Consider the following 16,192-nt stretch of genomic DNA (forward strand, 5'->3'; position numbering starts at 1 on the left):
GCGCGCGAGGACGCCGGACGTCGCCGGCCGGGGCCCACCCGGGGCAGCGGGACTCCATTTCCCATAAGTCCGCGTGCCGTCCAGTTAGGGAGCGTCTTCCAAGTCTCCCGCTCGTCCGGCGGTGGAGAGCTCGCCGCCGAGGCGGGACGCCAGTTTCCCCGTAACTGAGGAATGTCTGCAATGTCGACGCCGCACCAGGTTCTCGGCGCCCTGGCCTTTCGGTATCTGAGAGCTTAAAGCTTAGAACCAGTGACCACTAACAACCCTGGTAAATCAGGGACAGGGGTGTGTCATGCTCACTGACACGTGCGGCATTTAATTAAAATTTTAGTAAATCGAGTTCTGCGATAACTTCATAGAGCCTGAGTCTGGATGCCTCCCCCGTTGGGAAACAAACCCACCCCTGACACGGACGTGTTTCCTCCGGGGCCTCTCCACTCAGTCCCTCGCCTTTGCAGAGCTGCTCCCAGCTCCTGCACTCCTGCGTCCCCTGAGCTATCCCAGCGGCCTGCGAGCACCCCCTTATTTCCCTCCTCACTTCGAGAATACTGGGGACCAGCTATGATTGTAAGAAACATGAATCCTGCTCTGGGAGCCGCGACTGCTTCGTTCTGATTACAGAAGGCGCATGCTCACCTGGCTGGAGTTGCAGTGGGACCTGGGAGCTCACCTGGAAAGGCGGCCCCTCCTCCCCATCCAGCAGCTGCCTATTATCATGGACAGATTAGCAACCTTGTTGCAGGAACCAGAGCCGCCAGCCCTGTGAAGACCCCCAGCCGTGGCTTACCCACAGGCCTTTGCAAATCTGCAGCCTGCACTACCCATTTGGCATCCCTTTTGCCTACTTCCCCGTGTAATCTTTGTCTCCTCCGTATAAGCAGCTGGCTTATGGGGGCAGCGCAGATGTTTGGGGGCGACCTGCTGCTCTGCCTGCTGCCGGCAGGACTGGAACACACGCTCATGTAGGATTCAACCCCGTCTCTGCTTCATTGGCTCAAGCATGACAGGCAGCCCGGACCCACTGGTTGTCCGGTTACAGACCCTCACCTGTCTGTCTTCCTGGCCACCTGAGCCCTGACCAGCTCCGGCCGCGCCCAATGTGCTGTGTAGTGAAGTCTGTGGTGGTCCTTGTCCCTGGGTCTTGGGGGAAGCCCCTCAATCTGGAAGGTCCTGAGCGATCGGGATGTCCGTTACCCATGCTGGGCCCCTTGGCGCACCCCTGGGTTATGCTGAAGGGGTGACTCAGGGTGGCGTCAGCCCCACTCCGGAGGGGAGCGGGGTGGAGATTGAGTTGGATCAGTCCCGGGCCAGTGGGTGGAAAGATCGCGCCTGCACAGGGAAACACCAATAGAACACCCAGGTGGCCAAGGCTCAGGGCAGCGCTCTGGGGGTGAACATCTGGGTGCCTGAGGCACAGCCTGCGGACACGGAAGCTGGGCCCTGGGAAGTGCCCGCGTTCTCTGACGCCCCATCTCCCAGGCCTTCTCCATAGCCCTGTGCTCAGGGACTAGCGCCTCTTTCCCCATGCCCACCGCACCCAACAGCTTGAGCTCATCCTTTGTTCCCTTCCCCCCACCCCCCTGGGAAATTTCAACAATACCCTCATTTCTTTAAAAAAAATTTTTTTTTAATGTTCTGATTGCTTTTTAGAGAGAGGGGAAGGGAGAGGGAAAGAGAAACATCAATAAGAGAGAAACGTTGATGGGCTGCCTCCTGCACGCGCCCTGCTGGGGATCCAGCGGGCAACCCGGGCCTGTGCCCTGATGGGGAATCAAGCCCTCGCCTCTTGGTACCTGGGTCCACGCTCGGTCCCTGGGCCACACCAGCCGGGCCCTCGCTCCTTTTCCGTGGTCTCTACTTCACCACAGGCTCTGACTTTCCTTCCACCACGTAAACCGCAATGGGAGGCTGTGAAAGGGGCGCCCTCAGGGCGAAACAGTGAGCAGTGTGTCGTGTGCCTGTGGGTCTGCTTGTCACAGCCCGCTTCCAGGGAGGCAGGTCTCGCTGGGTCACGCGTCCTCATTTCGAATTTCAGATGATGTGCAGGTGCCGTGGCGCTTTCTCCCGTCTTTCTCCTCTTCCCATTCTCCTCCCTCCACGGCGCCCCCTTTCCTGCTTTCAGTCTCTCTCTAGCTTAGGACCTGCCTCAACTTCTATTTTTTTTTTCTACGTGAAAAATAACTGGGGATTGTTTTTAAAAGTTAAACAAATTGGTTGAATAATCACACCCCATTCAGCTACATTATCATTTGACAGTGAATGGGCTAACCAAACGAGTACCACAACACAAACTGTGAAGGTGAGAATTTCATCTTTATTATGCTTCCTCAAGAGATGCGTCGCACCGTGCTCCTTAATGATCTACAGTATCATACAGACGTGTCATCCAGGCAAGCTAAAAAATTACAACTCAGGCCTCGCAATTCAATAAGCAAGGCCAAAAAGTAAAAATGTATAGTTTCAACAGTATGGCAGAACTACCCACCTAGCTGTAAGATAATTGGTATTATATAAATATAATGTAAAAACCCTTAAAAATGCAAACAAAATTATATTCACAAATATATATATATAACAGCTGTAATACCCATCAAAAAACTTTGTAGGAGCAGCATGTTTTCAAAACTACGTCTATTTAAAACTATTTAAAATAGATATATAAATGTTAAATATAAGAATAATCCCGTGGGCAACATTTTCAAAGTAAAGTGATAGAATGCGTGGCCTACATGAACCCGATGGCTCTAGTTTTATGCTTTTCAGGTGTTCCCCTGCCATTCTGAGCCCCTACACGCCTCCTTCTGATGGGTCTCGTCTATTGAAGTTAAGCATCTAAAAAAATGGAACCTCCGATGTCTACCTCAGGGGAGATTTGAAGGAAGGAATCTGAAATGTTGGGTGGTGCCTTAGGAAGGGATGGAACCTTAAAAAAACACCTGGTTCCTCTTGTCCTTCTAAGCCCCAGGGACTAGAAGTGGCCCCGGGAGATGTCGTGATAACTATCCGGCTCCTTCTAGAACATTCTGGGTTCTGCGAGACGATCTGCGCCGGAGGTCCTCGTCCCCTTCCTCATGTCTGTCATTCGCGTCTGCATGGACTCCCTGCTGGAAACTGGAGTCCCCCCTGGGCTCAGCGATCTGTAATGTAAGTAAGAGAAAGAGACGGATGTCGCATTTCCGAGAGGCAACGCTCCAGACAGAAAGGTTATTCGCATTCTCAGGCAACGCCAAGAGTCACCTACAAATCCAACTTTGTCTCCAGTCCTCCATCTCCACCCCAACCTTGAACCACCGTTTTCACTTGTGATTCTTTGATGACTCGGAGTCTAAAAGTGACTTAACCGCCCCCCTGCCCGCAATCCGCTGTCCACACTTTGGTCTCTGTGCTACGTCACCTCTGGGCTTCCAGCCGCTCCGCAGGCATCACTAACGTGTCCTGCCACAGACCGCGATCCCTCGCCCTCACCCTGACCTCAAGTGTAGCCATAATGAGGACTGCCTGAACTCGGCTGGTGCGTCCGAATGTTTGTGTCCTAAGTTGGCACACTGGCCCCTGAGGGGAGGGTTAGGGTGGGTTCTTTGGGACGGATTAGGTCATTGGGCGGCGCCCTTATAAATGAGGTTAGTGCCCTAAGGAAAGACCCCAGAGAGCCCGCTGGCACAGCTCAGCGGCTGAGCGGCGACCTAGGAACCAGGAGGTCGCAGTTCGATTCCGGTCAGGGCACATGTCCGGGGTGCGGGCTCCATCCCCAGTGTGGGGCCTGCAGGAGGCAGCCGGTCAAGGAAGTGTCTATCTCTCTCCCTCTTCCTTCCTTTCTGAAATCAATAAAAATATATTAAAAACAAAAGAAGACCCAGAGAGCTCCCTTGCCCCTTCCACGTGTAAGGCCGCGTGGTGAGAAGTGGGCCCTGAGCGAAGGGTGGTGTGAGCGCGGAGGGTGGTGTGTGCGCGGAGGGTGGTGTGTGCGCGGAGGGTGGTGTGAGCGCGGAGGGTGGTGTGAGCGCGGAGGGTGGTGTGAGCGCGGAGGGTGGTGTGTGCGCGGAGGGTGGTGTGAGCGCGGAGGGTGGTGTGTGCGCGGAGGGTGGTGTGAGCGAGGAGGGTGGTGTGAGCGCGGAGGGTGGTGTGAGCGAGGAGGGTGGTGTGAGCGAGGAGGGTGGTGTGAGCGCGGAGGGTGGTGTGTGCGCGGAGGGTGGTGTGAGCGCGGAGGGTGGTGTGAGCGCGGAGGGTGGTGTGAGCGAGGAGGGTGGTGTGTGCGCGGAGGGTGGTGTGAGCGCGGAGGGTGGTGTGAGCGCGGAGGGTGGTGTGAGCGCGGAGGGTGGTGTGAGCGCGGAGGGTGGTGTGAGCGCGGAGGGTGGTGTGTGCGAGGAGGGTGGTGTGTGCGCGGAGGGTGGTGTGTGCGAGGAGGGTGGTGAGTGTGTGTGAAGCGGGGGGGGGGGGGCGTGAACATGGGGCCAGCCATCAGATTTCTCGGATTCCCTAGAGACAGCCAATTCCCCGGCTGTGCCCATGAGGACACAGCCCCCCCCCCACACCTACCTGAGGCTCGGGGGTCTCCGGCCGGAGGGCACAGTCCCGCCCCCACACCCAGAGCTGGGGGTGGAAAGCCTGGATCTGCAAGGACAAACAGCCCTGAAAAGGCGGTGGCTCTCAGGTGCTCTCACCTGCCCTTGTCCAGCCCCAACCCTCCCCCCTCAAAGCCCAGCTCCCACCCCCACGGCCCCCTCTCTCCAGCTGACCCCTCTCCCCAGGCCCCCACGGCCACCCACCTGCTCACACTCTTCCCGCGTGACCCTGGCCCTCCAGCCCATGGAGCGGAAGAGCTGGAACCGCAGTTTGTGGAACAAGGGGCTCCGGGAGCAGCTCCCCCCCGTAGAGGAAGGGCAGGATGGCCTGCTTCGGGGCGTGGTTGTCCTCCTCCATGTCGCTGGCCAGGTAGCTGGGGAGAGGGGGCCCGTCAGGAGCAGGACGGGGGCCCCTGGGAGGCCAGCGTCCCGGGAAGGACACGGGACCCTCTCACACAGCGCCCTCAGGAGCCAGCCAGGGGCGCAGAGCCCTGAGCGGGTATCAGGGAGCTGCTGGGCAGGGACCGAAGGGCACCCCCCATCCCCTGATGGTGAAGACGAAATTCCACGGGAAGCCGTCCCCTTCCTTTCTTAAAATGTCCCGTTTCCAATCAATCTTTTTAAACTATGTTTTTACTGATTTTTGAGAGAGAGAAACATCGATTGGCTGCCTCCTGCCCGCCCTCTACTGGGGCCCAAGCCCACACCCAGACAGGTGGCCCGACTGGGAACTGAGCCAGTGATGTCTTAGTGCCTGGGACGATGCTCAACCACTGAGCCACACCAGCCAGGCGCTTTATTAGGGTTGTTGCCTTTTACAAAACAAGCAAACAAACAAAAACAGTATAAAAACACTGTATTACAATCCTGTCATTTTTATGCACAGAATAAACAGTACAAATAGGTTGCAAAGCTAGATGAAAGCTCAGAGACCCCTCCCCTGCCCCGCCCCGCCCCGCCCCAGGTGTGAGGGCGGCCTGAGGCCAGCGCTACTCACAGGGCCAGGAAGAAGTGGACGCGCTGGTACTGCCAGGAGAAGAGGCCCGCGCGGCCCAAGTACGCCACCACCATGGCCAGGAGGTACTGATGCGGGGGGACACAACAGAAGCCTCACCCTGTGGACCAGGGAGGACGCTGGCTGAGGGCTGGCGCTCCGATGGCCAGGCTGAGGGCCAGGGGCCTGTGTTAGGACAACCCGCATCAGAGGGCCTTTGCTTGGCAGGAGCACAGGGGAGTCCCGAGGCCCGAGCGAAGAGGGGACCTGGCGTGTGAGCCACCACAGGGGCAAGCCGGGGGCTCAGAGCCGGGGAGCGGGCCGGGCTGCCGTCCACAGCCCACACCGCAGGGAACCCCGAGGGCCCCAGGACGTCAGGCCGGAGAGGACATGGCTCCGAAGCCCCCTGCCCCCCGGGAGGCAGCTCACCTTGTCCGAGACCCTCAGGTCGCTGTCCCGGGCCAGGAACCGCTGGATGACGGGGTCCCCTGTGAAGAGAGGCACAGGTGGCCATGGAGCGCTCTGGGGGGCGTTTCGGGAAGTGGCCAAGGGTGCGGCTGAGAGGAAGAGGGACGGGGAGCAGTGGGGACCACCCCCCCGGTGCGGGTGACTGAGTGATGGCGGTGGAGAGGTGGCAGTAGGTTCAGGTCTTCCATCCTCAGCGGCGCTCCCGGCAGGAGTGCACCTGCAGAGGCCACAGCCACCCAGCCACGTCTTCAGGTGGCGCCCGTGAGTGGGGAGGTGGCCTTGGGGCCCTGCACGCGGATGGTGTCTGATCCACGCGGTCAGATGCAGGGAGACCAGGCTCTCCGGGCAAGTGCAGGCCCTTCCGAAGCCCAGCCTGACCCCCTAGCTCAGCCGTGGGCAAACTACGGCCCGCGGGCCGGATCCAGCCTGTTTGAAATGAATAAAACTAAAAAAAAAAAAAGACCGTACCCTTTTATGTAATGATGTTTACTTTGAATTTATATTAGTTCACACAAACACTCCATCCATGCTTTTGTTCCGGCCCTCCGCTCCAGTTTAAGAACCCATTGTGGCCCTCGAGTCAAAAAGTTTGCCCACCCCTGCCCTAGCTCCTGAGGGCCCCGGGGAGCGGGCACCGTCCTTCCAGGACAGCGCCCACCACCTGCAGGCAGTTCTCCTGGAAGAGGGTGGTCACTGACATTTCTTCTTTTTTAAAATATATTTTTATTGATTTCGGAGAGGCAGGGAGAGGGAGAGAGAGAGAAACATCAATGATGAGAGAGAACCATGGATCGGCTGCCTCCTGCACGCCACACTGGGGACGGAGCCCACAACCCGGGCCTGTGCCCCGACGGGACTCGAACCCTGACCTCCTGGTTCACAGGTCGATGCTCAACCCCCGAGCCCCGCCCCGGGCTCCTGTTTTCTTTTTAAAGAAGAGTCTTGGCGGCTCTCCGGGCCCTTCGTACCGAGCAGCCTGGCGAAGGCCTGGTGGTGCTGGGGTAGCTCTGGAGACACACGCAGCCTCTTCAGCTTCATCCTGAGCCCACGCAGCCTCACCACGACCCAGGTGTCCCTCGTCCCCGGGGCGGCCTCCTCCTCCTCCGTGGACCGCTGCCTCCTCCCCTTCCGGCCGGACGCTGGGGCCAGGGGCAGGACCCCTCCACCCAGGGCGCTGAGGAAAGACACCAGGCCGCAACGGCATGCTTTTGTCTTGGGGGTTCAGCTCTTGTTCACCCAAACCCCAGCCCCACTTCACCCCACCTGTCCCCCCAAAACAAACCCCTCCGCTCTCTCCAGTCTCAGAATGCTGGCCTTTCCCAGCCATCTCTGCGTCCCTCTCCTCTGGTGATGTCCACCTGCCCCCATTCATTCTGTCTCCGTCCTCAAACCTGCCCCTTGTTGGAGATCATTCTCCCAGGGCTGCGGGGAGGGTCCCTCCCGCTCCCCCCCCCTCCCTCCCGCTCCCTCCCGCTCCCCCCGCTCCCTCCCGCTCCCCCCCCTCGCCTTCTCTCCTTGGATCTCATCTCCTCACCCCTTCCTTCGGCCAGGCCTCCCTTTCATGGGGATATTCTTGTGCCCCACTCCCGTCTGCTCCTCCAACCCCTGGCTTTCTGGGCCTCCGCGTTGGGTGACGCACACCCTACACAGGCCTCCTTCCGCCTTAAGTAGTCAGCCCTCTCCCACCCCTCCCGTCCTCTTCCTCACCTGCTGGTCCTGAGCCCTCATCCCCTCTCACCTGCAGGAGGTTCCCTGAGGAGATGGGCTGAGGGCTCTGGTTCTCGGACTGGAAAATTAGTTCCCCGCTGGTCATGCACGCTCCCACACTCTCCCGTTAGAGCAGTGGTTCTCCACCTCGGCTGCACATGAGAATCACCTGGGCATCTTTTTAAAATCCTGATTTCCGGGCCTCATCCTCTGGAAATTCTGTTTCTTTCTTATGGGGTGGGGCCACAACATGAGTAACGAAGAAACAGACTTTCCGGAGGACGAGGCCCAGAAATCAGGATTTTAAAAAGATTCCCAGGTGATTCTCATGTGCAGCCAAGGTTGAGAACCACCAGCTTAGAGAAACCTAGACCTGCCCTGTCCACACGCCTGGATCTGGGGGGAGCACAGACCCCTCTCCCCTCTCCGAGCTGAGGGACCCGGAGAGGAGACGAGCTCCGGGAAGATGCTGCTGCCCCCCTGGGCCTTACAGTCAGGAAGGCGGGAGCCTTGACACCAGCAGCCATTCCAACCTGGCAACCATTTCCTGAGCTCAGGCCTTTCCAATCACTGTTCAGAACCGCTGGCTCGCCCAGGCCTTACAAGACTGGGGGGGAGGGGGGAATTGTGAAAGACAAAAAAATAAGGAAAAAGGGAGAACTCAGGGCCGCGGGCACCAGTGTGAGGACTTCAGGAGGAGGGCATCGAGGGGGTAGAGGGAGATGGAAAAACAAAATAAAATAACGAAGAACGAGGTAAGTGGTAAACAAAGGGTCCCAGGTACATGGACTTGTCGGATTTAAAAAGTCACTTTAGCCGAGCCGGTTTGGCTCAGTGGATAGAGCGTCGGCTTGCGGACTCAAGGGTCCCAGGTTTGATTCTGGTCAAGGGCACGTACCTTGGTTGCGGGCACATCCCCGGTGGGGGGTGTGCAGGAGGCAGCTGATTGATTTCCCTCATCGATGTTTCTAACTCTCTATCCCTCTCCCTTCTTCTCTGTAAAAAATCAATAAAATATATTTTAAAAAAAATTTAAAAAATAAAAATAAAAAGTCACTTTAAAACACTCAATCTGGCCTGGCCGGTTTGGCTCAGTGGACAGAGCGTCGGCCGGCAGGCTGAAGGGTCCTGGGTTCAGTTCCGGTCAAGGGCACATGTCTCCGTTGCAGGCTCGATCCCCGGCATGTGCAGGAGGCAACCAATTGATGTGTCTCTCACATCGATGTCTCCCTCTCTCTCTCCCCTTCCCTCCTGCTCTCTCTAAAAATCAACAGAAAAATATCCTCGGGTGAGGATTAAAACAAACAAACAAACAAATAAACAAATAAAGGAGAAAACATTAACAAAACAAAAAGCACACTCAGTGTGGGAGCCTGATGGCTGCAGGCCGGATGTTCAGGATTCCGTTCTGGGGGGCACGCATCCTCTCGCCTCAGGCACCTTTTAGTGCCAGAGACACTGGAAAACTGAAATCCCAGGAACGTGTCCATGTGCTCAGATCGCGTCTGCAATGTGGGGGAGGCTACGGGCCGCTCAGAGCCGCCCTGCAGTCCCAGCTAAGGAACGCCAGCCTGCGCACCCACACGTCGCCCAGCCGTGTGTCACCCTGGCCCCGGACACTCCCTACCGCTCGCGCACCCGATGGGGACAGGGTCACACACACAGAGACCAGTGGGAGGGTCTCCAAGGCAAGACAGGAGCGATGTTCTCTGTGCAGGTGGGAGAACGGACGCAGGAAGGAGACGAACCAGCTCGGTGTCCCGCAGGACAGGGGACCTTCTTCTGAAGCGCCTGCCCACCTCATACCTTGCTATTCACCTGCCACTGAGTCTTTTCTTCCCTCCCTCCCTCCCCCCTCTCTTCCCCCTCTCCCTCCCTCCCGCCCTCCCTCCCATGATACAGGCCACAGCTGGTCTATCCATCCCCCTGCTGGTGGACACTCCCTTGTTTCCACATTTGGGCTCTGAGTCCTGCTTTTGATCCATTGTCGGAACTTTGAGGAGAAATTCAACGTGTGCTCAAACTTGTATTTTTAATTTTGATCACTTGTGTGTTTCTGCTCCACCCACATCAAGGGTGCGTGCAGTCCAGTCAGGTTACCCTGAGAACAGAATGGAGGGTCCTCGAAAAACTAAAGGTAGGACCGCTCTCCGACACAGCAATCCCACTTCTGGGTATCGATCGGAAGGAAATGAAGACAGGATGTCAAAGAGAGAGCTACACCCCCATTTTATTTTTTTTGCTGCAGCGTTATTCACAATAGCCAGGACATGTGTCCATCAACAGATGAATGGCTACAGAAGATGTGATACATGCAGATAAAATGGAATGTTATTCAACCACGAGAAAGGAGGGAATCTTGGCATATGTACCAATATGGATGGACTTTGAGGGCATTTATGCTGAGATAAGCCAGACAGAGAAAGACCAAAACTGCACGCATCACTAATATGTATAATCTCTTTATATAAACTCCTTATATGCAAAGAGACTGAACAGAGGAACAAATGAACAACCGAACAACCAGTCACTATGACGTGCGCTGACCACCAGGGGGGGTGCGCGGATCATGGCGGGTGTCAGCCGGGGCGGGATGGTGGAGCAGGTGAGCAGGGGCGCCAGACCAAGGTGGGGTGCCGGTCGCTGTCATTGGGGCGAGCCTCTGGGGGTTACTAAAAATTCTTTGCACTCGCACCTGCTGCTAGCGCCCGGCCCCAATTGCTCTGCGCTGTCAGCGGTGCGAGTGGGGCCGGCACCATCAGCATGTGGGAGCGGAAACAGCAGAGGATGGGCCGAGACCCTCCCCTGTGCCCACCACAGCCTCGGAGCCCACAGTTCCTTTCAAGGTGCACGAATTCATACACTGGCTCCTAGTCTAAAATAAAAAGAGTCAAACTCATAGAAACAGAGAGTAGTAAAAAGGTTGCCAGGGGCTGGGGGTGCGGGTGGGGGGTAGGCTAGGCTGGCGACGGGTACAAACATTCAGGCATAAGATGAACGAGGTCTGAGGATCTCATGCACAACATGGTGACTGGTCAATAACACTGTGTTGCATAATTAAAATTTGCTAAGGGAGCTTGGCGGGGGGCTCAGTGGTTGAGCATTGACCTTTGAACTAGAAGGTCAGGGTTCACTTCCCAGTCAGGCCACATGCCGGGGTTGTGGGCTGGATCCCCAGCGTGGGGCGTGCAGGAGGCAGCCGATCCATGGTTCTCTCTCATCATTGATGTTTCTCTCTCTCTCCCTCTCCCTTTCTCTCTGAAATCAATAAAAATATATGTTTCTAAAAAATTTGCTAAGAGTAGAACTTAAGTGTTTCCACCAAAAAAAGAAAAGGAAGGTGAGTGTGTGAGTGATGGACAAGGGAACTAGGCGGGACCTCCTGTCACAATAGACACGCATCCCATCAGCGCAATGCAGCTCTGAGTGGCTTGCGGTTCTCTACGGGAATTACACCGCGATGGAGCCGAAGTCTAAGACTGTCCCCCCGGGGCCCAGGCCTTCTGTTTGCAGCTGGGACTGGCCAGCTGGGCGGGGTCTCGGGGACCAGGGCACAGCCCCCCCCCCCCCAGCTCCAGGGCCACGGGAGGCCCCGCCCCCCATGCGCGTGTCCCCTGGGCGGCAGCTCGGAGGTGGAGGAGCCTGGTGACAGATCCCGGTGACAGATCCCGGTGACAGATCCCGGTGACCGATCCCGGGGGCGGGGCCAGTCATCGCCACCGAACCGACACCTCAAAGGGGAAAAGTCAGCAGGAGGAAACACAGGCGAGGGCGCGGCTTCCCGGGGACCAGGCCGGGCGTGTGAACCGGCGAGAGGCGCGGGGCGTGGGGTCCGCACCCAGAAGTGAAAGCAAAGGAGCGACCGCGGAGAGAGACGCAGCTCCCCCGGAGCCGAGCGGGGAGCCAGGCCCCTCAGGCCCCGGGGGGGGGGGGGGGGGGGGGGACGGACCGGTGACCCCTCCTGGCCCGGCGGCTCTCATCAGCGGAAAATGCACTGCGCTCTGGAGACGTAGCGGGTCTGGGGGTGGGATGGGGGGGAGAGCTCAGGGCCTCCGGGGGGGTCAGCGCGGGGACCGAGGAGGCCCGAGCCTGTGCCCCGTGGTGGGGCTCTGCGCAGCGACCCCCCAACTACACAACCGGCTACACGACCCCCCAACTACCCCATCGGCTACAGGACCCCCCCAACTACCCTGATCGGCTACACGACCCCCCAACTACACCAACCAGCTACATGACCCCCCAAGTACCCCCATCGGCTACACTACCCCCACCTACCCCCACCTGCCTCGAGGGCCTGGCTCTGACCTGGAGGACTCACCACGCAGCACAGGATGGAGCTCAGGGAGCAGGCTGGGGGGGGGGGGGGCGCGGAGGAAGAGAAGGAACTGGGGGGAGGGGGCGCCCGGGGCGGAGGGGCTTCCGGAGGGGCACGGGGCGGGGCTACCAATGTGCTGGGACCAGCGGAGCAGCACCCACACCCTCCCCAGCACCTACACCCGCCCCAGCACCTACACCCGCCCCAGCGGGAGCTGCCTTCAGGGGGTCGGCGGAGGGGCCTGGGGAGCAGACCCTCAAGAACCCCAGAGACCAGAGAGCCTTCGAGCCCCCCCAGCCGAGCTCCCAGCATCTCGCAGGCCCGGGGACTGGAACTGTCCCGGGTGTAACAGGGAATTTTCCACGGAGGAAATTGGTTACCGCTGTGTGTGTGTGTGTGGGGGGGGGGGGGGTCTGGTTACAGAACCTTAAATTCAGAAACGTGTCCCAGTGGGATGTCAACTTTCAGAGGGGGACCCCGCCTGGTTCCTTCAGTGGTTCCAGCGGTCCAATCGCGGACTGAAGGGTTGCGGGTTCGGTTCTGGTTGAGGCACGTGCAGGAGGCAACCAATTGTCCTGTCTCTCTCACATCCATGTCTCCCTCCCCTCCCTCTCCCTCCCTTCTACTCTCTCTCAAAATCAATGAAAACATATCCTCGGGTGAGGATTAACCAAAAAACAAAACAGTCCGGCTGGGGTTGCTCAGTGGTTGAGCGCCGACCTATGAACCAGGAGGTCAGGGTTGATTGCAGGCCAGGGCACATGCCTGGGTTGCAGGCTCCATCCCCAGTGGGGGGCGTGCAGGAGGCAACAGAGCCATGATTCTCTCTCATCATTGATGTTTCTCTCTCTCTTCTCCCTTCCTCTCTGAAATCAATTAAAAAAGAAAATATTTAAAAACCCACAAATTTCAGAGGGGGGACTGTGGGGGAGGGGTTGGGGGAGAGGGAGATGGGGTGGGGGTGGGGGGAATGGAGCCGGCACTTGGAGGGAGGCAGGCGGCACTTGGAGGGAGGCAGGCGGGAGGTGGGAGACACCCTTTGATGATCCCCTTTGTGTCCGGAGCATAAGGGGTCACCCCCAGAAGTGCTGCCTGTGTGTGTCGCCCCACCCCAGCATCCGGGACCTGGGCGCCCATCCCTCCGCACCCCCCTGTGATGCTGCAGGAGTGGGCGGTCGGGCCATCGGAGACAGTCACACCGAGAGCCTGGGACCAGGCCGGGTTCCACGGGACCGTGTTGGCCGGAGAAGCCGTGAGTCGGCTGGAGTTGGGCCCAGGTCAGAGCCACGGAAACGCAAGCCTGAGCCCAGGCCCTGGGCATGGAAGGCAGAGGCATGTGCGCGTTTGCCTTCGGAGAACACGGGCAGGACGCCAGGGAGGCGCAGAGAAGCCAAGGACGTGGCCTCGTGTCCCCACGGAGGAGAGGGTGGCGGCCTCATCACCCCTCCACTTCCTGCGATCCTGCCCTGTAACGGTCCACTCCACCCAGGTCCCTGTCCCCTCAGCTGACTTGCGTGGGTTTCTGTCCTGGGAAACGGATCATTTCCAAGTCAGACATGGGCCCGGAGGAGCGAGTTGAAACAACAGACCATCCGAGAAAATGCTGGCAACGCTGGGGAGATGCCTCGGGGCGTGATGGGTGGTCAGGGTGCCCGCCCCACAGGGTTCCTGGGGCGGGGGCTGTACCTGCAGCTCATTCATGTTCTTTTAAAAATATACGTATTTTAGCCGAAACCGGTTTGGCTCAGTGGATAGAGCGTCAGCCTGCGGACTGAAAGGTCCCAGGTTCGATTCCGGTCAAGGGCATGTACCTGGGTTGCGGGCATGATCGATGATTCTCTCTCATCGATGTTTCTGGCTCTCTATCCCTCTCCCTTCCTCTCTATAAAAAATCAATAAAATATATTTTAAAAAAAAATACGTATTTTTACTGCTGTCAGAGAGAGGAAGGGAGACGCAGAAACATCAATGATGAAGCATGGATTAAAATAAAATAAAAATAAAAGGAAGTGAATTGACTGGCAAAAAAAAAAAAAAAATAGGTGACAAATTGGGGGAAATAATTGCAGTTACGCCCTAAACATTGACACGTGAAGAGTCCAATGAAGCCACAGGAGGGGGTGGGCCTCTGCTGCTTCCGGCCACGGAATCACAGGGTCCAGGCAACCCTCCGGCTGAACAAGTGTTTAAAAAGGGGGAGATACACGAATCGGCAGCAGCTTTTAGCCATTTGGGGAGGAGGGAGGGAGAGGGAGAGAGAGGGAGGGGGAGGGGGAGGGGGAGAGGGAGAGAGGGAGAGAGGGAGAGAGGGGGAGGGGAGGGGGGGGGGGAGGGGGAGGGGGGGGGGAGGGGAGGGGGAGGGGGAGGGGGAGAAGCCCAGCGTGGCTCTGAGCGGAAGGGCCACCAGCGGGTTTGGAGGGGGCGTGGTCGCTGGACTGACAGGGCGGAGAACCAATCAGAGAGGAGGAGGCGGGGCTCCCTGGTCTCCCGGGTCTTCCGCTGAGCCCGTCAGAGCACGCGGAGGAGGTGAGAACGGGAGGCCGGGCCCAGGCAGGCGGGTGCTCCGCTCATCTGCACCGGGAGGCTGCAGGTGCTGGGCCAGCTGCCCTCCTTTACCTGTGAATTCGGAAACGAGCACAGAGCAACGCGCCCTGCCGTGTTCCCAGCTCAGGCCGAGATGTGGGCACTGCCACGGGCCATCCGTCTTTCCATCCGTGAGAATTCAGGCCCGGGCCGCACGAAGAGCAGCAAGAACTGGAAACGGCGGTCCTGGCTCCACAGCCCCTCCCGGGAGCAGCTGCGGAGGAGCGCGGGCTCCGTGCGGGATGCGCTTAAGGCTGCCGACTGCGCTCGGGAGCACGACCCACGCCCCCCCCGCCCCCCCGCCTGTCACCCCGGCAGCCGGGGCTGAGTGCCAGGCAGCGCTCGGAGCTGTAACCGCCTGTTCGTCCTGTCCCGGGACAGGGGAGGGTTCCCTTTCCCTGGGGATAAAGGCGATCGGCCGGCACGAATGGCCCCCAGGTGCCCGGGGAGCTTACAGTGGCTGTGGGAGGACGGGTAGCCCATGGTGCCGCCGAGGGTGAGCGCATGGCTGTGAGGACTGTGCCCGCGCAGCAGGTGAAAAGACGAGGTTCCTTTTTTATCTGGTTTAATGGTTATTCAACAACAAAACTGTTTTCTCTATTTTTACATTTGCGGACATGATTTCCTGGGTTGCAGGAGATTTTGTTTTATTTTTTAACTGTGTAATATATATGTGTTTTGATTTCACAGAGGACGGGAGAGGGAGAGACAGAAACATCCATGATGAGAGAGAAGCATGGATCTGCTGCCTCCTGCACGCCCCCTACTGGGGATTGAGCCTGAAACCCAGGCATGTGCTCTTAACAGTGGTTCTCAACTTTCCTAATGCCGCGACCCTTTGATGCAGCTCCTCATGTTGTGGTGACCCCCAACCATAAAATTACTTTTGTTGCTACTTCATAACTGTAATTTTGCTACTGTTATGAATCATCATGTACATATCTGATATGCAGGATGTATTTTCATTGTTCGCAACCCACAGGTTGAGAACTGCCTTAACAGGATTCGAACCCCGAACCCTTCAGTCCGCAGTCCTACGCTCTATCCACTGAGCCAAACCGGCCAGGGCAGGAGATTTTACTTTTAATCCCACCCCTCCCCATCAGCTTTTTATTTTATTTTTTTAAAAATATATTTTATTGATTTTTTTTTACAGAGAGGAAGGGAAAGGGATAGAGAGTTAGAAACATCAATGAGAGGGAAACATCCATCAGCTGCCTCCTGCACACCCCCTACTGGGGATGTGCCCACAACCAAGGTACATGCCCTTGACCGGAACCGAACCTGGGACCCTTCAGTCCGCAGGCCAATGCTCTATCCACTGAGCCAAACCGGTCAGGGCAGCTTTTTATTTTATTGTTTGATTGACTGCCTGGTTTTATTTTTCTTTTATTTTTACATCTTTATTGCTGAAAGTATTACATATGTCCCCCCTTTTCCCCCTTTGACCCCTTCTAGCCTGCTCCCGCCCCCCACCGCAATCTCCCCATCAGCTTTTTGGAAACACAGTTGTATTATTTCACCATAAAGAGGGGTTGATCCTTGTCCTGATGAGCCCATTTT

General features: G+C 57.7%; 1 pseudogene; it reads right to left on the reverse strand.

Annotated features, from left to right (window-relative positions):
- Positions 1 to 2,999: 2,999 nt before the first annotated feature.
- LOC118657830 lies at positions 3,000 to 7,837 on the reverse strand (annotated as a pseudogene).
- Between the last annotated feature and the right edge of the window lie 8,355 nt (positions 7,838 to 16,192).

Source organism: Myotis myotis, unplaced genomic scaffold, assembly GCF_014108235.1.
Source record: "Myotis myotis isolate mMyoMyo1 unplaced genomic scaffold, mMyoMyo1.p scaffold_m19_p_6, whole genome shotgun sequence".
Classification (NCBI taxonomy): domain Eukaryota; kingdom Metazoa; phylum Chordata; class Mammalia; order Chiroptera; family Vespertilionidae; genus Myotis; species Myotis myotis.